This window comes from Zingiber officinale, chromosome 5A (genome assembly GCF_018446385.1).
Source record: "Zingiber officinale cultivar Zhangliang chromosome 5A, Zo_v1.1, whole genome shotgun sequence".
Taxonomy (NCBI): Eukaryota; Viridiplantae; Streptophyta; class Magnoliopsida; order Zingiberales; family Zingiberaceae; genus Zingiber; species Zingiber officinale.
Window position 1 is genome coordinate 87,563,525 of NC_055994.1, and position 11,569 is coordinate 87,575,093.

At 39.4% G+C, this 11,569-nt stretch overlaps 1 long non-coding RNA gene across 1 annotated transcript; it reads left to right on the top strand.

The window, feature by feature from the left end:
* The first annotated feature begins 1,502 nt into the window (after positions 1–1,502).
* On the top strand, positions 1,503–2,494 carry LOC121982986. Its single transcript, XR_006112347.1, has 3 exons — positions 1,503–2,010; positions 2,094–2,178; positions 2,425–2,494. It is a non-coding gene; the product is annotated as an uncharacterized LOC121982986 (long non-coding RNA).
* Positions 2,495–11,569: the final 9,075 nt, after the last annotated feature.

Consider the following 11,569-nt stretch of genomic DNA (forward strand, 5'->3'; position numbering starts at 1 on the left):
TTTAAGTTTAATTTTAAATTTTAGTTTCTTAGTCATCTCACCCGATTTATATTTTCAATCAGGGAATCCTATAATTTTTGTGAGATGAGTTAAGTTTAATTCCAGGGTTTGGTTTAACTTTATGTTAAATTCAGGTTTAGCTTTGGACTCAACAAATAGACATTCTTTGGATAAACTTCTGGTCTATGGTGAGTCACTTGGACATCATTAGAGTAACCATGTCTTCGAGGTTTTCCAAATAGTCTTATCCACTGAACTTAGTACAAAATCTTGGTCTAACTAGTTAGGATTTATAAGGGGTAGCTTCAGTTAGTTCTACTCAGCCAAATGCACTAGGTCGAAGCTATATCATCCTAGACATGCATAGACGGAGCTTCCCTAATCTACTATCATCCAAAACTTCACCAGTATCGTAGGTCAAGTTAAACTTTTGTCCCTTTTTAAGCTAATCCTAATTATCTTGCTGGGAAGGTTATTTTTAGAGCTGTCAACTAGTTTTGAGCCTCCCTTGAATTATTGATCCGAATTTCTTAAGTTTTAGTTTTGGGTTTATGTCTGTTACTTTTTTAATTATAATAGACTTGATGATAGTTTGAGTTTGAGTTTGTTCTATAGTTATTTTTATGATTTAATTTTGGTTTAGTTGATTTAGTTTTATAGTTAGGATTTTGAATTGATTTTACATAATATATTTTATTTTTAGGTATATAGTATTGATTAATTCCTATTTGCGTGGTTAGACACCCTTTTGGTACCCAAGCTTTGTTTTGTGTTTTATTTTGAGTTACAAGTGACATAAATGATTTATTTATTGAACTGAACTTGTATCCAATCCCAGATTTGTTGTATATGCCTTTTTGATTTTTTAGAATTAAATCTAAGTTTTTAGATCTAGTTGTAAAGTTTTCTAACATCCCTTTAAGTTTATTAATTTCAATTTTTAATATTGAGTTTTCCTCCTCAAGCTTTACAACTTGATTTGGATTTTCAATTTGTTCCCTAAATTGTTAGTTTTCTTCAAGGAGCACTTTATTTTGATTTTCATTTTTAGTTAATTTTCTATTTAAGCATGCGATGACTTTAAAAAACTTTTTGCTTAAATTAAAGTATACCTCATCGGAACCTTCGGAAACAAGTACAGACTCGTGGCTTGATACGGGTTCGGACTCGTCTTCCGATTCATCCTTCGATTCTAATTCGTGGGCTATCAGTGTGAGGTAGCTTCGGTGCTTCTGATCTTCGACATCCTATTCATCTGATGATGTAAAATACGACACCCAAATAATAATTAAATAATAAGGTTAATGTGCGAATAACCTTATTGGAATTTTTAGGAATTTTTAGAAGTTTTCTAGGATTTAATTAGAGCTCGTATGACGTAGTCAGAGGGGATGCATTAATGGGCTTGAGAAAAACCTATTTGGAATACCAGGAGGAGGGAGTTGATTGAGAAATTGATCTAAGGTTTGATTGAAAATCCCTAAGTTATAAAAACACATCCCATGCCCTAGCAATTCCACCGCTGATCCTCTACTCCTCATGCGAACACCTCGCGACGCCTCCTCCCTTCCTTCGCCAAAACCCTTTCTCCCCTCTTCCCATCGCCGGGCGTCTTCTCCTCTTCTCTCCTGAGCCGCGCCGCCGAGCTCTCCTTCTTTCCCCTCTCATCTTTTCCGTAAGCTTGCTTCACCCAGTCGCCACGGCCGACGCCAGCGGACGAGAGCCACCCGAGCGCCATCGAGGGTCATCTCTCTGGTCTTCTTCCTCCTTCCTCCGTGTGCCTCTGCCCTAGTGCGATCGTTGCCTTCTCATTGTCGTCTCGATCTCCTCTTCCCTCCCGAGCCATACATGGCCGCCTGACGCCGCCACCCTCTCCGACCACCGTCCAGTGTCGAGCCTTCCTCTCCTGATGCCCTCAATTTCTTCTCGCCTCACACTGTTGATCCTCCCTTCGTTGAGTTCAACAGTCGCGTGACCTAAGCTCTGTCGGAGAGGGAATTGCCAATTTGGGTAAGTTTAGTTTAAAGGTTGCTAAATTCAGTTTTGATTTGGATTACAAGGCTAATTAATGGATTCAATATTTGGATTGTTAGGATTACAGGAGAAGTAGAGGATAGTTGTAGATTGCCGCTGTTGGTTGTAAGCCACTTCCAGTGCTACCTTGTTGCCAAATTTGGGGTAAGACATGTTGAGAGTTGATTTTATTTATGCATTGAGTTCGCTAATTAGTTGATGATGATTAATGGATGGATTTGATGAGTATGTGGATAATCCATTATAAATTGGGTATGTTGGATTGTTAGTTCATGTCCTCTTGGATTAGATTGAAGCATGTGAAGGAAGAGTTTGAAATGGTTTAGATTGATTAACAGTTGATACATTGATTATAGACTCTTAGTTTTGTCCTGTATCTTGTATTTGTAGGATTTGAGTTGGATGTGATCTTTTGGATCTTGTTGAAGATGGTTGACACGAGCTACGTATAAAGGCGGGTACTTCTTGCTTTGTTTCTTTTAGTACTTTGACCTTGGTGCATGAGCGATTTTTGGATAAGGACTACTTTACCTTGACTCCACTCATATTTTTCTTGTACATGATACTTCTACTCAAACTTTTGAGTTATTCGTTTCTATATCCATACAGTCTCTTGTTGTCATCTATGATATTTAGCAGATATTAGATACCAACCTTGTATGCTTTGATTGTTGTTTATTTATGTATCGTATTGAGCATGCTAGCTTCATGTAGCATACCTAATTCCTGTTTTTATATATATGATGACTGTTGTATTGTGCACATCATATCATTACATGCATGTCAACGACGAATTCTCCCTTGCGGTCGAGAGAGTTGTTGACCAGGGCCGCACACTCGGCCACTCGAGAGAGTGGTAGCTGGAGCAAATGCCTCTTGTCCTGTTGTGCTCCCACTCACTCCCTCATGAGTAGAGAAAGCTGAAGTTGCGAGCAGCAGGGACCCCCATCGCAGATGTAGTTAGTTAGCTACTATGCAACTGTCCACTCAACCACTCGAGAGAGTGGTAGCTGGAGTGTTGTACAATTTGTCATTGATCCGACCTCTCGACCATACAGGGGTCATGATGCAGAGGAGTGAGCGGGAGTGACCATCAGTGCATACACTTTTATTATTGTTATACCTACCTATGATGTTGTTTCTTTGCTGTTGCTTTCTTATGTTTACAGTTGCTCATTTTGCCATGTGATGCATTTATACTTGTTGAACTGTATATGAATTAATCGCATGTTGTTTGACTCCGATTTACTTATTCATAGAATGTCTTTACCTCACATGATACCTTCATAGTGATGAACAGTTCAGTAGTCGATCGATATTACTCCTGATCTTCTATTACCTAGCCTAGGATATGGTTTCAGGTATGAACATATATTATGGTTTTATTTTAGTACCTATTATTTTCCTTATGAAATTGGATACTGTTGACACTCTCTATTTGTATATTATGTTCATGCACTATCTTTCCTTTACCCGCTGAGTCCCAGTACTCACCACCCCACCAATTGGTTTTCTTTCGCCAGGTAGCAGGTAGATGAATCAAGGATGCTTGGAGAGTCTTGATTGCCAATCCCGCGTCACATCTGAGGACAGTTTTCTTTTCAGTCTTATTTATATTTGGATGGTATATTGATTTTGCGTATTTGCTTTCTAACCAATTGATGTGGATTTTGGAGTCTAGTCTGGTGATTTCAGGTATTTTGGTTAATGACCTTGTTGGTCTTACATTAGATTTTCCCTTGGAGTTTATTATGTGGAGTTTGTATTTGTGTTGTTGTGGTTGTGGTATAAAGCCTAGCCAGCTAGCAGTGTGTTATTTTGGTTTGTATGGGCTCCCTTCATTGTCTTTCCACTGTGTTGGTTTTTAGTACAGCCGAGTGAGTTTTTTAATATATATAACTGCGTGGTTGTGTTTATTGTGTTCTAGCCGAGTGAGCTGAGTATATAACTGCGTGGTTGTGTGTAAATCCAACTGTGTGGGCTGATGATTATTTTCTTATTTTGAGTGTTGATGTATATGGTTATATGGTTATGTATGTATGTTTCAGATTGTTACTAATACATGGGAGATGCTGTCAGATTTTCATCTAGTAGGGACTCCTCTGGGTCATGACAGATGATTCGTCCCACATCGCCTTGAGTGCTTTCTTCTTAATTGTTTTATTTTTGTCATTCTTCAGCTTTGGGCACTCATTCTTGTAGTGACCCTTCTTGTCGCATCCGAAGCAGGTCATATTTTTTGAGTCGTTAGTGGAGTTGATCTTCTGCAAGTCATTTCTGCTGAAGTTCTTCTTTCTCTTGGTGAATATTTTTCTTACCAAGTTCACCAGGAATTCTTCATCTTTTGAGTCTTGGTCAGACTCACCTTCAGATTCAGGTTTGGCTTTTGACTTTTACTTAGCGGAACCTGCAAAGAGAGCAATTCCTTTCTCGGCCTATTTTGAGTTAGTCTGCTCATGGAGTTCGAGTTCACAAAATAATTCATCAAGTGTTAATTTAGAAATATTCTTTAAAATCTTGTAAGTATCCACGATGGATGCCCACAGTGCATTTCGAGGTAATGCATTTAGGGTGTACCTTATCAAGTCGCGGTTCTCCATTTGATGGCCAATGGTGTGAAGCCCGTTGAGGATGTCCTTTATCCTCATGTGGAGTTGGCTTGCAGATTCTCCTTCCTACATTTTAATGTTAAATAACTTATTCAAGTAGAGGTCCCGTTTGGTTACCTTCGCGTCATTGGCCCCCTCGTGCAGTTCGATGAGCTTGTTGCACAGTTCCTTTGCATTTTCATGTGGGCCGACATGGTTTAGTTTCTCCTTCGTTAGCCAACACTAGAGGGTGTTGAGAGATTTGAAGTCTATTTGGGCTTTCTTCTTCATCTCCGGATTCCATTGTTCCGGGTCCATCGGAATTTCGACGTTATCGACTGGAGCCTTGTAGCTTCAGGTGATGCTAAACCATTGGTCGAAGTCGGTCTTTAGATAGACCTCCATTCGCTTCTTCCAGTATGGGAAATCATCACCATTGAATAGGGGAGGACGGACGGTGCTGAATCCCTCGATTTGGGCTATAACTCTTGCACACAAATAAATAAGGAAGAGAATCCCAAGACTTGGTCTTGGATTTAGCAGCGTGGGAGAAAAAGAAAAAAATTTAAGATTGAATTGGTGTTACACCAGTTCAATTTAATTTGCTACAAAAAAAATTTTCCAAAGAGGTATTTATACCAATTTGGTTTATGTCAAAAAACTTAAAATCAAAAAGAAAAAAAAATCACCCCCTTTGCCTGATTGGTAGTTGCACTAAATTAGAGTGGTACCTGCTTTGATACCACTTGTTGGATCGTAAAGTTCGCTAGAAGGGGGGGTGCATAGCGATCATCGAAAATCATAAACTAAATCAAGTATATAGTGGAAGAGAAAAATTGAAGCAACGCTAACAAACCAATTTTACTTGGTTCAGAGCCTTCGTCGACTCCTACTCCAAGGCTCGCACATGAGAGTGTTTTCGTTGGGTAGTCATTAATAATTCGCAAAATGTATTACACAATTTAGTACAAGAACTAAAAAAAAAATACCAACAACAAAAAAAAATGGAACTAAGTCACAAGTTGTCGGAGGAACTTCGCAGCGTCGCAGTAGCGTCTTTGGAGCAGCGCGCAAGTGAGCAATCATAGAAGAAGTTATGTTTGGCTCTTGGAGGAAGACTCCTTATATAAGTAGTTTTAGGGGCCCAGATCCCTTCCGGGAGCCTGGACCGTGACGTCGGCCAACTAATCAATGCGCTCCATGCTGGCGACGAGATAAGCCTTGGCATTCCGGGCGCTCGGACCAACTCCGGGCACCCAACCCCCCCTTTTCCAGCAACTCTTTTTCCTGTAAGAAAAATGTTAGTCCGAGACAATAAAAATTATACTACCCTGTAAAACAAAGTTAGCACAATATAACAAATAGAGTAATAATTAGATTCTGTTTTCTCGAGACCAGAATCTAGTCAAGATCTCAACTTAGGTTTCCAAAATGGATCTAAGTTGGATTGACGCCTTCTGTTCCCTCAAACAAGGAACGCGCTCTCACCAAGTCACTCCCCTCCAGTGACTTACCTTAACTTACCATTCTACCAGACATCCGGTCAGCCCGTCGACCTGTCTTGACTTCGTGCCAGTTATCCAGTCGGCTCGTTGACCTAGTTGGACTTTGTGCCAGATATCTGATCAGCTAGTCAACCTATCTGGACTTCGTACCAGCTATCTGGTTAGCCTATCGACCTAGTTGGATTTTGTACCTTTTATCCGATCAACCCGTCGACCTAGCTGGATTTCTTGCCAGATATCTGGTCAGCCCGTCGACCTATCTGGACTTCTCCTACATACTTAGTTAACTTGTTAGATTACAATAAACCTAACTTAACTTACTTTATCATTTATCAAAACCTGAGTTAGACCGTTAGTGCAACCTGCACCAATAGTAGATTCAACTTCCGATTGTAAATTCATATGCATATTGGATGCTTATCAAGGTTATTATTAGATTTCCTTGGTTTCTGAAGATTAAGAAAGGTCAGTTTCATCACCATTAATGGAACTTTTTGTTATATAGTCATGTCATTTGGTTTGAAGAATTTAGGAGCAACTTATCAACGATTCATGGATCGGGTCTTTAAGTATCAAATCAGGAGAAATATTGAGCTATATGTTGATGATATTTTAATCAAGTATGTCAAATCTAGAACTTTGATCTCAAATATTGAGATATGTCATACGCTCAGGCAATACAGGCTTAAATTTAACCCCATTAAGTGCTTATTTGGGGTTAAAAGTGAAATTTTTTTGGGTACATAGTGATCGAGCGAGGAATTGAGGTGAACCCTGAGAAAATTCAGGCACTCCGGAACATGCCTCCCCCCCACAACCTCAGGGAGACACAATGATTGGTCGGACGTATTACAACATTTTCTCGATTCATCTCCCACTTAGTTGATCGAAGTTTACCCTTTTTTAAGGTATTGAGAAAAACTTCCAAGTTCGAGTGGGATGTATAGTGAGATGAAGCTTTCATTGAATTAAGAGATTATTTGTCCCAACTACTTTTAGTCTCTAAATTAGTGATAGAAGTGTTGGTCTTAGTTAGGCTGGATAGATGGGGGATGAATAGCCTTGAAATCAGAGTTAAAATTATCTTTTTCTTTTCAAACTTAACAAAGACACAAATTAGTTAAGAACAAATAATTAAAATAAACAACAACATAAAAGGAAAGAGGCAAAAGAATTTACTTAGTTACAACATAAGTGGTTGTTAATCCAAGGCAAGTGAAAAGTTTTAAAAATCTTTTTCGTTAAAGGTGAAGAAGCCTCTTACACACTTTGATAGCTCAAAAATTAACTAAGAATTAAATACCGTAGTTGTTGAATTATTCCTAACTCCAAGGGACTTTTTATTACCTCTTGGGATTAGTTATCGTTGCTTGGAGGCGCCTCCAAAGCACTCTAGGGCGCCTCCAAGTGGATAAAACTTTATCCACTATTCAACAGTCTGCCAATGGCTAACCAATGGCTCTATGCGTTTGATGGCACCATCAACTTCCTTGAGGGTGCCTCCAAGGGAGGCGCGAGGGCGCCTCCAACAGGAGGCATGAGGGTGCCTTCATGCTCCTCCAAGGCTCCTCCAAAACCCTTGGAGGCACCTTTATAACACTCCAAGGGCTTGTCTTCACGTGGGTGATGCTCCGATAGTTCCGAGTTGAGCTCATTCGAATCCAACTCTGACCTTCTCCTCGAGTAGGCTTCCTCCCCATCTTCTAGTCCTTTGAATGTCGCACACATCCTTCTCATCCACCGGTATACTCTTCTACAGCTTATCATTTTTCGAATGCACCGAGCCTGTCGGCTCCCTTCCTGTGTCATCCTTCTCTCTTACTGCATCTTTTGTTTGACTTCATATGTTCCTAAGCTTCTGCACACTTAGATACACGACATCAAAATCACAAGACCTAACTTAACCTGATTGACTACATCAAAACTAACTCGGGGTACTTACAATCTCCCCCCTTTTGATGTGTATCAACCCAAGTTAAGTTAGGGTAAACAAACAATAAACCTATTTAAGAACATAAATTTGTAATTTATTACAAGTAACAAATTTACAATTAGTACAAGAATTTTTGTAATACTGATGTGCATAGATTATATATACTTTTATGCATACTTTAATGCACATCTACTTGTATTTCATTAGCATAATCTATATTTATTGCATCCTATTTCATTATAATATTGTACTTCTATTATATTATGTTTAGAGATTTACTCTTTTCTTATTTTGATTGACATGATGACATTTGGAGTGAAAATGGAACAAAAATGCACATTGGAGTGAACATATAGAAGATCAACTCAGGTCGTGTGAAACCACATGGCCATGTGGTCTTGCCCGTGGCAAAGCAAGCTTCAGCCGTGTGAACTCACAAGGCTGTGTTGGTGCAATCGATCTAAGTTTGATCGATATGATCATGGTTTTGATGTGTATATCAAAGAGTTTAAGTTATTCTTTCATATGTGTTTGATATGCGTTTGAGTCTTGCAGGACTTGGTGAAACACATGAGGAACTTGGTGCGACCAAGATTGAAAAGCTCATCCAAGGGCTCAGATCCTTAAGTCGGTGAAGGATGGTGTGGAAGACATCTGAGGGACCGTCGGACGAGGAGCAATGGAGTAGAGCTAAGGGAAGCAGACTTCAAGGCAACGTGAAGGATAGCACGGAGAGGAGCCGCGGGCTCGGGTGCATCTGAGGGACAAAGGTTGAGGAAGAGGGCTTCAAAGGAGACTCTGAAAAGGATGAATGTGTGAGAATGAATGGACCAATCGACTGATCCAGTTTCACAGAAAGCATAGAATGCTTCTATGCTCGTCGGCTACAGGGACCAGTTGACTGGTCATGGGACCAGTCGACTGGTATATGGCCGTTGGCAGAAAAATGAGTTCTGCAGAGAGACGTTGGCTGTGTCTAATAGCTACATCAGTTGACTAGTGCATGGACCAGTCGACTGATGTCGGGGTTGAGTTGATATGTTGATCAACTCTCTCCTCTTATTTATAGGAAGCTTTGGGGCATGAAGGAGGTTACTTATGCTTGTTGAATAACTCCTAGTCTTTGCCAAAAGCTCCCAAGCTTACTCTCTTCCTCCCAAAACCTAAACTTCATCTTGTAAAGAGGAAGAGATCCTTTGTGAGAGGTTTGCTCCATCGAGAAGGATAAAGCTCTAGTCGGAGATTGCCGGGGACTGATCCACCGAAGGATCAAGGGTTCGTCCACCTCAAGGACACGCCGTGGAGTAGGAGCACGCAATCTCTGAACTACGTAAAGGAATCGTGTTTTCATTTGTGATCTTTCATTGTTTTAGTTTCATTTTTACTTGTGCAAACTAACCGTGTAGAGAAGAAAGGGAATTGGGGGTGACCTAGCTATCCAACCCCCCTTCTAGCCGACCACCAATCTCCTACAAGTGGTATCAGAGCTAGGACGCCCTTAAACGGACTAATCGCCGAGAAGAGCACTTATCAAAATGGCTAGCTCAAGCATCCATCCACCCAAATTTGAAGGAGACTTCTCTTGGTGGAAGAAGAAGATGGAGGTATTCTTCGAAACCAATTTCTATATAATGCTAATTATAGAAATGGTTTTGAAATGCCTAGGGACCAAGACAATAAGTTAATTGAGAAAGTAAGGTGGAGCAAGAAGCAAAGGGAAGAGCATGTAGCAAACTCAAGAGCAATGCATCACCTCCTAAGTGTTCTTCCCCAACAAGAGGTGGCTAGGATTGGAAACTACACAAGCGCCAAAGACTTGTGGGAAAAGCTAGTGGAGCTTCATGAAGGGACATCGAAAGAGAAATTAGCAAGAAGAGACCTCCTTCAAACTCAACTCACAAATATCAAGCTTGAAAAAGGAGAAAAGGTATCAATTTTACATTCTAGAATTAAGGAAAATTTAAATGGACTAACAAGTGTAGGTGAGACACTTACAAACTGAGACATCATAATGAAAGCCATCAATGCTTTCCCAAGAACCTCAACATGGAGCCCAATTGTAGATTCGTTCTACATTTCAAAGGATCTAGAGAAATCTTCTCTAGATGAATTCTTCTCAACAATGGAGCTTCACAAAACTAGAGTTGAAGGGCTAGATGGAGAAGCCCATAGATCAAGAGGAGTAGCCCTTGTGGCAAACAAGGGAAAGGGTAAGAAAAAAAAGTCTTCATCCCCACCATCCTCTAACTCCGAAGAATCAAGCACCTCAATGGATAGCGACCAAGAGGCGTATATGGTAAGAAAAATGAGAAGAGCATTTAAAAAATTTTCATCTAACAAATCCCATGCTAGGAAAAGTTCAAGAAGCAAAAAGTAGGACAAGGAAGATCATTTGCTACAATTGCCAAAAAGAAGGACACATAAGAGATGATTGCCCTATCTTGAAGAAGAAGGAAGGAAAGAAGAAGGAGTAGAATAAGACAAAAGAAAAAGGGAAGAAGACTCACAATCTAAAAGCAACATGGGATGATCCATCATCATCGGAGGAAGAAGAGCATCATATATCCCACTTTGCATTAATGGGAGTTGATGACATTGCCTCCACCTCATCCGAAAGAGAAGAAGGAAGCTCAAGTGAAGATGAAGAAGGGAGCTCAAGTGAAGGGGGAGGTCAAACTATGGATTCGAACTTCTCGGTAAGTGAGGTACATAATCTACCTCCCCATGTTTTAATTAAAATTATTGCAAGTACAAATGATGATTTGTTTAAAGCAAAAAGAAAGAACAAATCTTTGAAAAATAATATTTGAATGCTTGATGAAAAATTAGAAGCCATGTGTTCTAAGGACAATGATATGCATGCTTCTTCTACAATTTCAAATGATTCATGTTTATTAGAAGAAAATAAGACCATAAGGGAAAAGGTAGAATACCTTACCAATGCCCTTAGAAAATTCAAAATTGGCTCTAAAACCCTAAATATGATTATTGGGAGTTAAAGGACAAGTTTTAAGAAAAATGTGTTAGGATATAATGAACCTAACAATGAAATGACCTACCATTGTCTACTTGCTAGGGGGCAATCAAAAACCAAAACTATAGATAGAAAATGGATCCCCAAGGAATATTTGGTTAGCCCAATTAGAAAGAATTCCTATTGGGTGCCAAGAAAGAATTCCTATTGGGTGCCAAAGTCAATCCTCAAGGGTTAGAGGATTTTGGGTTAGTCAACCATTAAAATTATAATTCAAATCTTTGAAAAATGGTTGATTTGAGACCGTAAGGAGTTAGCCTTGATAGAAATTCATTATGTTCATCTCACAATGATTTGTATTATCTTCAAAATATAAATGTGAGATGATAGGATGATACTTATAATTCACTTATGCTTATGACATTTTGATGAGTTATGAAATGTATCAAATTTTTGAGTAATCATAGACCAACTATGGGAAAACAAATGTTTAATTAATGGGCATCTTGCCCATAGATTATAGTTGAATATTTCA